Genomic DNA, 16,458 nt, shown 5'->3' on the forward strand with positions numbered 1-16,458 from the left:
GCATACAGATCCATTCTCTGAGCCTTGCTAGGTTGAGCCGGGGTTCATGAGAGGTGCCAAGTCACAAGTGGCTGTGCCAACATGCTGTGGAAAGCCCGTTCTCCAAACAAGGCTGGGAAAGGGCAAAGGGCAGGCTGTAGGGCAGCTGACTTTGGAGGTAGACTTGAGGCCAGAGCTTTGAGTGATACGGGTGTGTCCATGCCTCTGGAGGGTCCCCTTTCTGCTCCTCTCCCTACTCCTCCCCTCGGTCCTCCCGCCCTGCTCCTCTAGAGGAGCTGTGTGTCAGTTGTGATCGGTCATGATCTGTGAGTATTTATACATTCCTTTTGCATGGGCTAGCGCTTCTCCAGTTCTCTGAGGGTTTGTTTCAACGAGAGTGGGTTGTTCCACCCTAGCGTTAGCCTTTGAAATTTAAAAAAAAAAATGGGTTAATTCTATGGTACTGGAAAAAATGTTTTTTAAAAAATAAAAACCTTGATTTTTTCTAGTTTCCTGTGGTGTGGAAGTTCACTTTGTGTATGTGTGTGTGTATGTGTGTGTGTATGTGTGTGTCTGTGTGTATTTGTGTGTGTGTATGTGTGTGTGTATGTGTGTGTTTGAGGACAACTTTGGGTATTGTTCTTCAGGCACCATCCACCTTGAGACAGGCTCTCTCTCTCTCTCTCTCTCTTTCTGTCTCTCTCCATCTGTCTCTTTTATTGGTTCTTTGTGAATTTCACATTGTGCAGCCCAATCCCACTCATTTCCCCATCCCTCTGTATCCACCCTCTATAATTGCAACCTCTCCCACAAAGAAAAAAGAAAAATTAATGAGTTAAAAAAACATCTCTCCATGGAAACTGCAGTGTGCTTCACAGAGCACCTTTCTGTCCATGCAACTCTACGTGCGAATGTTCATTGCAGTCATTGATCTGGTTTGAGGCCTCTGGTTTCTGCTGCACCATTAGTACTGGATCCTCCCCGGGATATCCTGTTACTGCTCAGATCCTGCAGGACTGTCCCCTTCACTTGCTCCAGTTGTTCATAGATGGAGCAGAGGTCGGGTGGGCCAGCTTGGGTCTCTCAGTGGGTTGTAGTGAGATAAGAGTAGGCTAGACTGGCCTAGTCAGCCCTAGTGGGCCTTGTTTCCACCTTCCCGGGGCTACAGTTAAGCACGCTCCACCATGCCTGGCTTTGTCACGTGGTAGTATTGAGCTCAGGCCATCATGCTTGTGTGACAAACACTTCATTGAGCCATCTCTCCAGTCCCCATTTTTATCTTAATTTTTTTGAGATTTTATTTATTTTTTATGTTTGCCTGAATGTCTTTCCATGAACCACATGTATACAGTGCCCAAGGAGGCCAGAAGAGGGATTAGATCCCCTGGAATCAGAATGACAAGATAGTTGTTAGACAGTAGTTAGGGAATTGAATCCAAGTCTTCAAGAAGAGCAACCACGTATGTAGGCCAAACACCAATGCATATAAGATCACTTTTTAATTTACTTTGGTAGGAGATGACTCAGTAAAGTACTTACCATGTAAACATAAGGACTGAGTTCAGATCCCCAGGAAACATGCAAAAGCTGGGGCAGGCATCTGGAAACCCAGCATGAAAGAAAACAGAGATAGATAGTCTCTGGACCTCATAGGAAGCCAGCCTAGCCAAGTCAATGAACTCTAGGTTTGCAGAGACCATGTCTCAAAAAATAAGGTGGAAGGCTGAAGGATGGCTCAGGGCTTAAGACCATTTGCTCCTTTTGCAGAGGACCCAGGTTGGGTTTCCAGACTTTACAACACACAGCTCACAACTATCTGTAACTCTAATTTTAGGGTATCTGATGCCCTCTTTTGGCCTCCAAGAGCACCAGGCACACATATGTACACATATGCACACACACACACACACACACACACACACACACAATTCTTTTAAAGATAGAGAGTCAAGGAAGACATCTGACAGTGATCTTTGTCCTTCATACCCTGAGGTTGTCCTCTGATCTTCATATCCCTCATGGCCATGCGCACCCACATCCATATACATGAATTTGAAAATAAAATTTAAGCAAAGTTTTAATTTTAAAAAGGTGAACTTGGCCACAGGTGTGGACCATGATAAAGGAGGCCGTGTGAAACTGTTGTTTTGAACTTATAATGAGCTTATGGAATGAAACACTGCTTTGAACTTTTTTTGTGTGACAGGGTTCAGTGACTGCAGAAGCTGGAAAAGAATATTTATGTTTAAGAAACAGAGAAACTGCCAGGTGGTGGTGATGCACGCCTTTAATCCCAGCACTTGGGAGGCAGAGACAGGCGGATTTCTGAGTTCGAGGCCAGCCTGGTCTACAGAGTGTGTTCCAGGACAGCCAGGGCTACACAGAGAAACCCTGTCTCGAAAAACCAAAAAAAAAAAAAAAGAAACAGAGAAACCACCTGACTCTAGAATCCCAGCCAAGCGTGGTGAGGGTGGTAGCAAAGGGAGCTTGAGGGGCTGGTGAGAGGGCTCAGTAGGTAAATGTGCTGCACAGGCCTTAACCATTGCCATCTGAGCTCGGGGACCCATGTAAAGCTGGAAGGAGAGAACTGACTCCACGAAATTGTGCTCTGAGCTTCACACCTATGAGCTCACCCCAACACTCACAATAATAATAAGTAAATATAATATTTAAAAAGTGAGGCTGGAAGGCTGGGGATATAGCTCAGTGGGCAAATCATTTGTCACACATGTCTGACTACTTGAGTTTGAGCACAGGGAACTGATTCCACAAAGTTGCCCTTTGACCTACACACACACACACACACACACACACACACACACACACACTATGGCATTCATGTGCCTGTGCACACACCATACACAACAACACTAATACAATAATAAATAAAACTAAATTTAAAGAGGCTGGCTAGAGAAAGTGAACAGCAAAAAAAAACCAAATGAACATGGTGGTGGCGCACACCTTTGATCCCACCACTCAGGAGGCAGAGACAGGGGGATCTCTGTAAGTTCCAGGACAGCTTAATGTACAGAGTGAGTTCTAGGACAGCCAGGACTACCCAGAGAAACCCTGTCTCAGGCAAACAACAACAAACCAAAAACCATCAAAAACAAACCACTACTGTAGGCTTAGATTTTTCAAAACCTATTTTAATAAGGATTCTTTTTTTTTTTAATATTTTATTTATTTATTTATTTTATTTATGAGTACACTGTAGCTGTCTTCAGACATACCAGAAGAGGGCTTTGGATCCCATTACAGATGGTTGTGAGCCACCATGTGGTTGCTGGGAATTGAACTCAGGACCTCTGGAAGAGCAGTCAGTGCTCTTAACCACTGAGCCATCTCTCCAGCCTAATAAGGGTTCTTAAATGCTTTGACTTCCCCTCTAGCCCACTGACCAAAAGTAGAGGAGAAGAAAGATTAATACAGAAAGGGGATGTGGACCTGTTTAGAAGTGGCTCTTTGGGGCGATTCCAAACACAAATCAGGAGTGGGAATCCATTCTGATCTGCAAACCCCAAACACAAATAGTAGCAATGGCTTGATCCATAAAAACTCTGAGGCTCTGCCTCATCAGCAGGAGTCTACAGAAGTGACAAGAAGCAGCTGGAGGAACACAAGAAGCTCCTTGGCTCTTTTCTCTCTATAAAGTCACAAGTGAAGATCAGTAAAGACCAGCAAAGTGTTGCGAGGCGGACCAGTGAGCATCCTTCACTGTCTGCGGGGTTCTACTTATACTCCTTCCAAACGTCACACATCCTCTCATGTGTCTGCCTCAGCAAAACATCCTCTCATACAACAGTTTCCAGAAAAAAAAATCACAAAACACAGCTGAGTCTCTAAAGAAACCAAAAATTTCCACTTCACACCACCATCACAACAAAACAACAACAAAACCAACCAACCAACAACAACAAAAACAACAAATAACCCACTTGTAAAATAGGCAAGAGATTTTTAGAAAATAGTCAACAACCAATAAAAAAACTGGTCAGCATTTCTACTCAAGTTAAATCCACGGAGAGACTGTCACAACGGTTAGGAAGGTGCTGTCAAACAGAAAATCTCAAGGGTTGATGAGGGGATGGCACACGGAGGGGAAGGAGGGCGTGTGGGTGGTTTGCTCAAGGCCCTGCACTCCTTCCCGGCACCAAGAAAAGGAAGACCATAGCTGCTGTGACAAGATGAATGATTTTTACCTAAACTAAAAAAATTAAAAACAGATGACATAGCAATTTCATTTGGGGATACTGTCTTAGTAGGTTTTATTGCTACAAAGAAACACCATGACCACCACAGCAACTCTCCTAAAGGAAAACTTTTAATTGGGACTGGCCTACAGTTTTAGAAGTTCAGTCCGTTATCATCAGGGTAGGAAGCATGGCAGATCACACCTCCTAATAGTGGCTATGGTCAAGTATTCATTTTTTTAAAAAAAGATTTATTTATTTTATGTATGTGAGTACACTGTCGCTGTCTTCAGACACACCAGAAGAGGGCATCAGATCCCATTACAGATGGTATTGAGCCACCATGTGGGTGCTGAGAATTGAACTCAGGACCTCTGAGGGGAGCAATCAGTGCTCTTAACCACTGAGCCATCTCTCCAGCCCTGGTCAAGTATTCAAATACGTGAATCTATGGGGCCATTCCTTCTCAAATCACCACGGATGTGTACTCAAAATGAGTTGAAAGTTTGGGCTGGTAGGCTGTTTTAGTGGTTACCGAAGCCAAGTGCTTTCTGTGACTAGAAGAAATAAACACTTGGATGTAATTGGAAAATATGGCTGACCAGCTGCAGACTTCTGAAGAACCTAGGGAAAGTACAAGAAACCTCTTTCAAACTACACTCCCACCTCTCATCCCTGGAAACAGCAGCGTCACAGACGGGGCACACGATCCCATCTTTCTTGGTTTTTTTGTTGAAATGAACTAATCTTACTGGTAGAAATCAGGAGATGAGTATCTGTGGCGGTGCTTGAGTGGAGGGACACGGGTCCCAGAGGGAGAGTTGATTCTAGTGGACAGAGCTCCCAGGAATGAGGGATGTATTTCAGTCTAACCAAGATATCATGAGACTATGAATCCCACCCCGGGTGCCCAAGCAGCCGTGGGTGCCCACGTAGCCAGCATGGCTCTCGCAACTGACTACCGTGTCCCTAGGACACCTCCTGCCACGTAGTCAAGTAGATGAGCTCCCCACAGCTGCTCTGCCACAGAAGGAAGAAGAAATGATTAAGAGAAATTTCTTCCAGGAGGTCTGCCCGAAGACCATTTCAACACTCCCGCAAGAGGGAGAGAGAACACAAAGATCCCACTAGGTGGCAGCAAAGTGCAGCAAGAGGACGTCATTCTCAGCAAAAGTCCCTCCCAGTTTATCTCCTTGCTGGGTGAAATCTGGCCCAGGCTTCTGGTTTGTAATGGAAGAACAGACTCCTCAGGCAGGCGGTGGGGCCATCCCTCCCCCACCCCCATAGAAATAGCTCAACCCTCTGCCCGCTCTGCGCCTCCTGCCCGCCTGCTCCTGGCCTGGAGAAAGGCGGGCAAGCCCTTTCAAGGATCCTCTAGATCGTCTAGAGGTTTGGCTGCCAAGAAGGCGGGCTGGTTGATGTTCAGAGCAGGTGTGTCTGAATAGTATGCTGGACCAACAAGGGTGGGGAGCTGAGTTTCTAAGGACAACGAACCCAGGCTCCCTGCTCCCGTCCACTCTCGTTAATAATAGCATCCTCTCTTTGGGCACAGAATGAAAGAAATCTGGCTCCAGTTGAGTGTGAACCAAGATGTCAACAGTACCCTCCTACTTTACCCCACCCCCCACCCCCACTTTACTTAGGGTGGTTTCCAATGTGACTGACTGTTACATATGCGTTGTCCACCAACGGTGTATGAGAGGGTGAGGCCTTTAAGCCTCTGAATCCATAACCGGAGAAACTGGAGTTCTTCCCCTTGCATGACTGATCTCCAGATGAGCAGCACCTGGTGCCCTGTGAGGGCCCTGCTTACTGGGCCCCTTCATGTCAGCAGGGCTCTCTGACTCCCTGGAATGTGCTCCTTCTTGTTTGGCACTCAGCGCCTGGCTCCCAGCCAAACCTGGAGCTGCTTGGAATGTGATGCCCCCAGTTGCTTCTCTCACAGGATCTCGGACAAGGCTCCCTCTTCTGCCTGGGGGAAAGGCCAGGCCTGTGTGAAGCCTCATCCTACTGTTGTGACTGCTTCTTTCTAAGGACCTCAGACTCTCCTATGACAGAACACAGAAGCACTTGGGTGGGGGACAGAGGGGGACACTACAGAGCTGGGTCCCCAGCAGAGCAGAGGCTGTGCCATATTGATATCTTATCCCCTTGGCAGCCTTCTAAATTGGGCTGGAGTGGGCCAAGTTACTCACAAGCTGTTCATTAACTTGCTAAACGCAGAAAGGTTGGCTTGGGCACCGCTCTGGGAAACTGTGACACCCACGGCTCCTAGATTCAGTGGAGCATGAAGGCGTATTAATTGGTGTAGGATTTCTGATGGAAGTTTTTCTTTGCTGCTAGTTCCAAATGGCAGGCTAATCGGAATGCCATGCTCTCTCCAACACATAACTGCATGCGACAGTTTATCAGCTCCTGGATGTATGCTTCTATAGATACTAGGGGACTGTCGTTTTCCAGGCCCTAGACAATGTGCTTTTATGCTCAGTATCTCATGTGACTGAAAACAGCCACACAGCCTTCACACTTGACTGTCAGTACTAAGACTGATTAAGTCTGAGATATGACGCGGATCCCCTTCAGGGAGTTTAGTGAGGGGCAAGCTAGAGACATCAGCTAACTTCGGGACCTATGGGTGAGACTGAGTCAGCGGATAGGTGTGCAGCATGTGTTGGCTTCAGAGCCTGAGGGAGATTTCGATGAGGGGAGAGTCATGCGCTTCTGGGGTGAGGTTGGAAAAGGGTGATGATGGGAAGGAAGGCAGGTGAGCCCTTCAGAGAGGCAGGGCTTGCTCTGAGGCTCCGAGGCTGCAGTGAAGGCGGAGATTTCCTCCAGTCTCTCCAAGCTACTGGAATGACTGTAGCTTAGGAATGATGAATAAACTGATGGTTTTAAAAGTCTCAGAGTGCCGGGCAGTGGTGGTGCACGCCTTTAATCCCAGCACTTGGGAGGCAGAGGCAGGCGGATTTCTGAGTTTGAGGCCAGCCTGGTCTACAGAGTGAGTTCCAGGACAGCCAGGGCTACACAGAGAAACCCTGTCTCGAAAAAAACCCTAAGTCTCAGAGTCTAGATCAATCAATCACTTATTGGCCTTTTATCTAGGACCAAGTGAAGAGTCTAGATCATGTTCCCTGGTGTCAGGAGCACTTGTGTTTGGGGCTGGATAATTCTTCATTATAGGGGTTGTCCTATGTTAAGATGCTCAGGCATATCCTTGGCTTCTGCCCACTTGATGCTGATGTACCCCTTACCTCTGATTGTGACAACTCAAACTACCCCCTGACATTGCCATGCCAAGTGTCTCCTGTAAAGAGGACAAAACTGTGTCCAATTAAAAATCACTAATTTAGATGGGAGGGAATTAAATTAAATTGACAGATTTTTAAACTTATTTAAACTTATTTATTCATTTATTTATTTATTTATTTATTTGGGTTTTTTTTTTGTTTGTTTTTTTCGGGACAGGGTTTCTCTGTGTAGCCCTGGCTGTCCTGGAACTCACTCAGTAGACCAGGCTGGCCTCGAACTCAGAAATCCTGTCTCTGCCTCCCAAGTGCTGGGATTAAAGGCGTGCACCACCACTGCCTGGCGGTTTTTAAACTTATTATTTTTAAACTTATTATTGTTGTTGCTGGTGTGTGTGTGTGTGTGTGTTTGTGTGTTGCCAGAGAATGAACCCAGGGTCTTGTGCTATACTGCTGAATATACACCCAGCCCCTGAGCTACAACACCCAGCTCAGCAGGTATTTGCTTAGCACTCTGATCAAGTCTATTGACTTTTGGAATAGCTGATAAAGTAAAATTATTTCCTTGCAACAGGAAATCTGTGGATGCTAAGGAATTTCCGGGCCTAAGTAGGTTGTTCTGAATATCAGAACATTTCAGAACAGAGATCGATACGATAGATAATGTCCTAGAGATAAAAGAGTAGCTGAAAGCAGGATTCACTTCCTACCTCATCTACCCCCAAGCCCATCTTATGCAAGGGCCACTTTGACTAAGGAATGCCCAATCTGACTGACAGTGGAGATACGTATATGATCTTGCATATGTTCTGAATGTAAAAGCAAGACCACTGGTCAAACCAGAGCAGAACTTAAGCATGACTTCATGGCTTGTGGCTCAAAAGAATATAGAGGCAGATTGGAAATGTAGTGTTCGAGGCAGGTGAGAAGGCTCAGTTGGCAAAGACTGCCAACCCTGATGAGCTGAGGTAAACCACAGGGACCCGCAGGGCGGAAGGAGAGAGCCCACTTCTTGAGTTGTTATCTGACTGCACCCCCACTGATGAAGTAAATACAAATTAAAAGAAATTACAGTATTGAACATGCTAAATCTGAGACAAGTTTTAGCCAAGCCGGCATGTTACATGAGTGACGGGTTAGGAAGCTGAGTGTAGGGAAAAGCCTAGAGATAGCTTTCTGGATTTCTGTGTAGGAGACAGGTCATTATGTATCTGACCTGGATCTCACAGAGGTCTGTCTTTTTCTGCCCCTCAAGTAGTTTGTTTTTGTTTTTGTTTTGTTTTGAGACAACATTTCACTCTGTAACCAGCTATCCTGAAACTCACTATTGAGTTCCCTAGATTATCTTGGAACTCATGGCAATCCCTCTGCCTCAGCCTCCCAAGTGCTGGTATTACAGTTCTGAGCCACTGTACTCTGTCAGCCATAGGAATACATGAAAGGATGGCACTGGCTAAGCTTGCCAAGGGAATGAACGTGTTACTAGAACAGAGGCTGATGCAAGTGTTACCGACAGCTAATTGCCAAACACTGGCAGAGAGGCCAGGTCTAATGCTAACAAATTTAGTTCATTTTACTGCTCTACTTCAACAAATGCTTTTTTTTTTTTTTTAATAGTTTCTTATGGCTAGAGGGTGGTGGTGCACATCTTTAAACCTCACATTCGGGAGGCAGAGAGAGGCAGCCAGATTTCTGAGTTCAAGGCCAGCCTGATCTACAGAGTGAGTTCCAGGACAGCCAGATCTACATAGAGAAATCTTATCTCAAAAAAAATCAAAATAAATAAATAAGTTGGCTTTTATTCTGTAGCTCAAGCTGTCTCGGGACTCACTGTGTATCCCAGGCTGCCCTCCAAGCTGTGATTACACGAATTACAGGCATGTGCAAAATACTAGGACTCACTCATGATTTTTTTTTTTTTTTAATTTCAAAGTGACCAAGAAGTTGCCAGTCTGGGACCTCCAATATTTTACTACTCAAAGTCAATGCTTCCTTTCTCACCCCTTCCCACCCTTCCTCTCTCCTTCTTTCTCACCCCTCCCCACCCCTCCTCTCTCTCCCTCTTTCTTTCTCACCCCTCCCCACCCCTCCTCTCTCTCCCTCTTGCTCACCCCTCCCTATCCCTCCTCTCTCTCCCTCTTCCTTTCTTACCCCTACCCACCTCTCCCTCTCTCCCTTTCTTTTCTTTGATTTTTGAGACAAAGTCTTGCTACATGGCCAGACTGTCTTGGGCTTTCAGTTCTCCTGTTTCAGTGTCCTACATGCTGGGATCACAGAAATGCACCCCCCTTACCTCGCATCCAGCCCTACACATTATTCCTGAGACCCATTTCCTGTTGTGGCGGGAAGCCCTGAGTTCTCAGTCTTCCACGGCTTTCCAAGACTGCTTCTGATCTCCTAGGTCAGACCATGCCTGTCTGCTGTCTCCCGTTCCTTGGCTGTAGCCTTTCTGCTTCATGGTTTCTGCCGCTCTTTGCCCTCTCTTCTCTGAATGGTCCATGGAGTCAGAGTGCAGAAAAGGTTAAGGAGTGTTCAGCTCAGGGTCCTTGGGCCACATGCCATCCCTGTGACCAAGAAAAGCCAAAGGTGGGGCTCAGAACAAAACTTGTAAATGTACTTAAGACACTGTGAGATTTGGTTTTGGCAATTGGAAATTTGTCATGAGTGTGTGAGTGTGTGAGTGCATGTGTGTGTGTGTGTGTGTGTGTGTGTGTGTGTGAGAGAGAGAGAGAGAGAGAGAGAGAGAGAGAGAGAGAGAGAGAGAGAGGGCACCTGTGTAGCAGGAGTTGGTGGCAGGCACATGGCAGTCATGGGAGTCTTCCCACTCAGTCTTCAGGCTAGCAGAGCAGGCACTTTTATTTGCTGAGCCATTTTATTTCTCCTTTTTTCTTCAACTTAATTTTTTTTTCTGTAACTCAGTTGCACAGTTCCCCACTGTGACCTTTGTAAATGATTTCATCACATTGCAATGTCAAAAGGTTGGACATGCCTGGTAGCCTTAGCAGAATGCTACAGCACATAGCAGAAAGCTCCGAATTCAGAGTGCAGATGTCTGACTGGAGAGAGTGGGTGGCCATTCTCTATAACAGTAAGACATTCCTCAGTAGCGATGTCCTGTGCAGCCCCCACCCTGTCTTCTGCCCTGCTTCTAGGATGCTTCCATCTCGCTGGCCCCTGGCTTTCTGTTCTAGGACTCACACAATTTCTTTGAGATATCCATTGAAAACCCCTAATTTCTTTTCTTTTATTATTTGTCATAACTGCTCTGTGTTGTATCCTCCCGGTCCACATATGACTAACCCTTTTTAAAATATATTTTTGCTTTACCTTTACATGTTTAAAAGACTTCTTTGTTAAGTGGTATTTTGCATGCACGCATACACGTTCACCATTTACATGTGTGATTCCCAAAAAGATCAGAAGAAGGACCTTATCCTTCGGACCTGGAGTTGCAGATAGTGGTGAGCTGCCATGTGGGTACTGGGAATCAAACCCAAGTCTTCTGTGAGAGCAGCTGGTCACTTTTTCCACTGAGTCATTTTTCTAGCCCCTCCTTTTAAAATTAATTAGTTAATTTTGATTTTTCAAGACAGGGTTTTGGCCGGGCAGTGGTGGTGCATGCCTTTAATCCCAGCACTTGGGAGGCAGAGGCAGGCGGATTTCTGAGTTCGAGGCTAGCCTGGTCTACAGAGTGAGTTCCAGGACAGCCAGGGCTACACAGAGAAACCCTGTCTCGAAAAAAACCAAAAAAAAAAAAAAAAAGAACATAAATTCTGGTTGGGCTTGGGGCCACACACCTGTCAGTCCCAGCACTGGAGGGGAAGGCAGGAGGATCAGGAGTTCAAGGTCATCCTCAGTTACAAGTAAGTTTAAAGCCAGCCTGGGCTGGCTCTACTAGACAAATTAACCCCCCTCCCCCATTTCCCTTCCCTCTCTCATGCACCCACCACCACCACTAACAACAACAACAACAGAAAAGGAATACATGATTTGGAATCAGTAAGTCCGCACTTCAACTTATATGGGCTTGGCTTGAGCAACCCCGAGTCTCAGTGTCCTCTTTTCCAAAAGAAGGATGAGTTGTGCAGGCTGAGTCTGAAGAGACAGGGGTTAGGACCCCCTGATGCTCTTGTCTTGATGCTCAGAGGACCCTAGTTCAGTTCCTAGCACTCGCCTCCGGCAGCTCACGACTGTCTGTAACCTTAGCTCCAGGCTGCCACGTGCACACACCCACACCTACAAGTAAGTAAAGATAATAAAACATTGTGCAGGTTGAGCCTCAGGAATCCAAAATCCAACAAGCTCCCAAATCTCACTTTTCGGGCACAGTAAGAGGTGAGAAATAGGAGACCCTATAAGAGCTATCTAACCCCAGCTTCCCTTTCAGGTTGACAGTGATTATCATACAAGAAAAATTCATGCCTCGTCCTCAGAACTTCCTAGGATAGTCCTGTAGAAATAACAAATGTTAGTTATGATCTGCTAAATTTCAAGAAAGAAACATAAGCTGTGTATGAAGGTTCTTCTGCATACCTGTGATTCCAACACTCAGCAGGCAGAAGATTGCCTTAGGTTTGAAGAGCATCTTGATCTATATAGCAAGTTGCAGATTGGCCAGGGTTACATAGTGTGTCTCAAAAAAAATCAATAAATAAGCAAATATAAAACTTGATACTTGCCGGGCGGTGGTGGCGCACGCCTTTAATCCCAGCACTTGGGAGGCAAAGGCAGGCGGATTTCTGAGTTCGAGGCCAGCCTGGTCTACAGAGTGAGTTCCAGGACAGCCCAGGCTATACAGAGAAACCCTGTTTCGGAAAACCAAAAAACAAACAAACAAAAAAAAACAAAAAACCTTGATACTTGCAGAGCTAAATGGAGCTAGAAATAGTTTTATACTATACAATAATCCATATTGATTATTGATTTTTTAGACGGTTTTGGCTGACTATATGAAGGAATGTAAATTGTACATATACTTTGATGACTTTTTTGAGAGATTTGGGCAGGGACATTGAGACAAGAGCTCATGAGGCTGAGACGGGTCTTGAACTCCTGATCCTCCAGCTTCCATTTCCCAAGATCTGAATTATAGTCAATGTTTTTACCATGCCTGGCTCTGGTATGGTTTTTTTTTTTAAAAGATTTATTTCATTTATATGAGTACACTGTAGCTGTCTTCAGACACACCAGAAGAGGGCATCAAATCTCATTACAGATGGTTGTGAGCCACCATGTGGTTGCTGGGATTTGAACTCAGGACCTCTGGAAGAGCAGTCAGTGCTCTTAACCACTGAGCCATCTCTCCAGCCCCCTCTGGTATGGTTTTTAATTGACACATAGTAACTATACGTACTTCTGGAATGCTTGTTAGATGCCTACACCATACTTTCTCATTCCTCAAGGGGAAATTTTGATTCTTATTTTTATCTAATGTATTTTCAGTTATACTTTATTTTTTATGTACACCTGTAGAGATAGGAGAACAACTTGTAGAAATTGGTTTTCTTCCACGGTGTCAATCTCCAAGGTTTGAACTCAGATGCTGGACTTGGCAGCAAATGCCTTTATGCACTGAGCCATCTCTCTGGCCCTTTAAGGAGAAAAATTGAAAAGAAAGTTACTGAAGGGTTGCTATATCACTGGAATTCCTAAGAGTCTGAAGTCAGAACTAACTAAAAATCCCAACAGTGGGGACAAACATGGCTTAGAAAATGACACTCTATTAGCCTGATATAACTAACTCCCTGTTACCTTTAAAATTCTGCTTGCACATGGGTTGGAATTAGGTAAAATGTGAAACCCCCGAGAAAGCAGCAGGCCAGTTGTAAAGATATCTGTAGCTAGATTGGCCAGTTTGGTGGGTTCCTTATTTTCTGTCAGGTTACTTAAGTTCATTGACTCCTCTCCCCATAACTTGGTCTTAAGGAAGCACGCAAAGTCACACAGATTAGTGTAGCATTTGATTTCTGTGGCTGTGCCATGGAAGGAAGGATGGGCTTCCCCCCTCCCCTGGATAAACAGCTTCTATATTCTCACTTATCCATTTAGCAAACCACAAGGAGTATTTCTGTGGTGTCTCTCTTACAACTTAGTAGGAGAGACACAGTACCAAAAATGATATGTGATTTGGACCCACTGGGAGGCCTTCTGGGAATAAACAAGGGAAGCAAGCTGGTCTTGGGCATCAGAGAGGATTCACCTGAGAAGGATCAGCAGAGGCTGGTGCTTATTCCCCTCCTGCCCCGCCTCTTCCTATAGTAAGGCCTTATGTGTGTTAGGTAGGCAAGCACTCTACCATTGAGTCAAATTAAGCCGTGTGTGAGAAGTTTAAGGGAAAGACCATGTGTGTTGGAGGAAATAAGGACAGAGGAGTCTAAGGTAAGAATGAGGGGCTGAAGAGGCGAGGTGAGGAGGTGAACCAAATTATCCAGCTCTCTATTGGAGACACCGGCAGAAGACAGGACTAGAGGCTGGGAGCAGGAGAGCCCTGGAAGATACTTTAGAAGATATTCGCTAGCTGACACAGAGAGTGGCTGTCTTCTTAGTTTTGTTTCTGTCTTTTCGAGACAGGGTATCATTCTATAGTCATTCTCAACTACAGGCCTGGGATTTACTGTGTAGGTCAGGCTCAAACCTGCAATATTCCTCCTACCTCTGCTTTCCAAGGGCTGGGATGACAGGTGTTCATTGCCATACCTGGTGTGAGAGTGGTTGTTTGGAATGGGGTGTGGAGGGCAGACACAAAGAGAAACAGACAGAAGAACATGAACTAGAGGATATTTGCATGCAGAATCAACAGGACTAGAAAGCAGATGGATGTGGAAGGTGTGAGAGAAAAAAAAATCAAGGATGACTCCAGGGATGACTCTGGGGAGAACGGGGAGGAACAGGTCGGACGGGGAAAGAGGAGTTGAGCTTTGGGATTTGGTACCTGGGAGGATGCTAGGGAATCCCCATGTGAAGATGTGCAGCAGGCACATGGATATACAGGTTGAAGCTTGGAAGAGGAATATAGGTCTGATGTGCCCAAATCTGTCATCAGTCTTGGTAGTGGCCAGTGAGAACAGGGCTGTGGTACTAAACCTAAGAATACAGGGTGTGGGGTGAAAAAAAAACCTGGCAAGTAAGACAGAGACAAGAGAGAGAAAACTGGGTCTGGCATCAGTTAAAGGAAGAATGGTTTGAGGAGGAGGATTTGATGCTATGTACTCTGCTAATAAAAATCAGAACGAGTGAGGGTCATCTGTGGAGGAACCGGGACAGAATCCAAATTTAAGTGCGCTGAGAATCAGGAGGCAGGAAAGCAGTTACAAAGCCCAGTACAGACACCCTGGGTGAGGCCCGAGGAGGAGGAAGTGACAAGCTAGTATTTAGAGGGAGACATGCCTTAATGCATTTTGAAAGATAAGAGTCCACACATTTAAGGCTGTTGGCTAGAAACCAGTGAAGACCAATGATGTGTGTATGAAGGAATTGTTTGCACAAGGTCCCTGTCCATGGATGGAGAGGGCAGTCATCAGGAGTGGAGGCTCTGAGACGGTGGGGCACAGGTAGAAGGCAGAGGTGAGGGGGTGAGCATAGTGCTGTGCTGAGCAGAGTGGGAAATGCAGTGTGGGTCAGAACTGCTTCAGAAATCTTGTCTGAGCTTGCCTGTGGGGAAAGGGCCCACCCTACACAGGGACTACTAGGTACTAGTATGCAAAGAAAATCTAGAGAGCTGCCTTCTCTTGTCTTCTAACATAAACTGCAAGACTTCAAAGGAATTTTGTTTCCCAGCATAAAAACGTACCCCTATTTTGGGCACTGAAGACAGCTGCCATGTCCTTTGACACACAGACATGTTAGTCACCTCTTACTCAAGTACATTTTTATTTTACTTATAAAAATATATTTTGCCTTTATATATTTATGTGTACCTCATGGGTGCCTGATGCCAGCAGAATTCAGAGTATCCAGTTCTTGGAACTGGAGTTACCAATGGTTGTGAGCCACCACGTATGTGTATGCTGGGAATCAAACCTGGGTCCTCTGTAAGAAGAGTAAGTGCTCTCAACCCCTGAGCCATCTCTCTAGCCACAAGAACATCTATTTAAGTACCATTAACACTTCATTTTCCTCAGTGGAAACTCAGCCTCATGTTGGAACCTGGGGACTAGTTTTCCTTATGTTGTGGAGAATCATTTTATCTTTGCTTCATACTGATTTTTTGACACATTTCTGAAGTCCCCCTTCCCATTTTTAACAGGTTATCCAGACGTCTTCTCTTGTCTTATTCTCCATCTTTCATATGTAAGAGTATGAAAGGCCATTTAAAATAGGAAGTGCACTGTGGGGCTTTTTCCAGAACATTAGATCAGTACATCGACATCAGGAGTTGGTCCAAAGATGACCTAAGGTATAAAACAAAGCCAGTAACTCTTCAGGTTCTCCTGCCCAACGGTTACGGCGGTTACTGCTGCTTCTGCAGTGAGCCGGCGGATCATGTTCAATTCGGAAAGGAAAGCGAGACTGCATTAGAAAATGTTCAAGCAAGGACTACTGGTATTGGTTTCTGGGTCAGGGTAGGCAGAGATGCGAAGGATATGAGGAGACAGAGGCTGCACGATTGACGCTGCATTTATTATAAAACAGGAGATTAGCCAGGAGTGGTGGCATATACCTGAATCTCATTCCTCCAGAGCTGGAGGCCTGAGGATCAGAAGTAGTTGAAGGTATCATATCAAGTTGTAGACCAGCCTGGGCTATGAGAGACTGTCCCAATTTTTCAACCCCTGAAAAAAAAACAACCCAACAATAAAAAATGACTATATATGTATAAAACCTTTAGAGTGTTATCTGGTACTTTAAAATATAGCAATATGTGCACATATATTTTTATGGCTATGTAAAGCATTTAACTGCACAAGACAGAATGGTCTACAAAGTGAGTTCCAGGGCTACACAGAGAAACCCTTTCTCAAAAAAACAAACAACAACAACAAAACACAAACCAAAAGCAAAATTAAAAAAAAAAAAAACAAAACCACAAAGTTAAAAAA

The sequence above is a fragment of the Grammomys surdaster genome, unplaced genomic scaffold (genome assembly GCF_004785775.1).
Source record: "Grammomys surdaster isolate TR1022 unplaced genomic scaffold, NIH_TR_1.0 241, whole genome shotgun sequence".
NCBI classification, from domain to species: Eukaryota; Metazoa; Chordata; class Mammalia; order Rodentia; family Muridae; genus Grammomys; species Grammomys surdaster.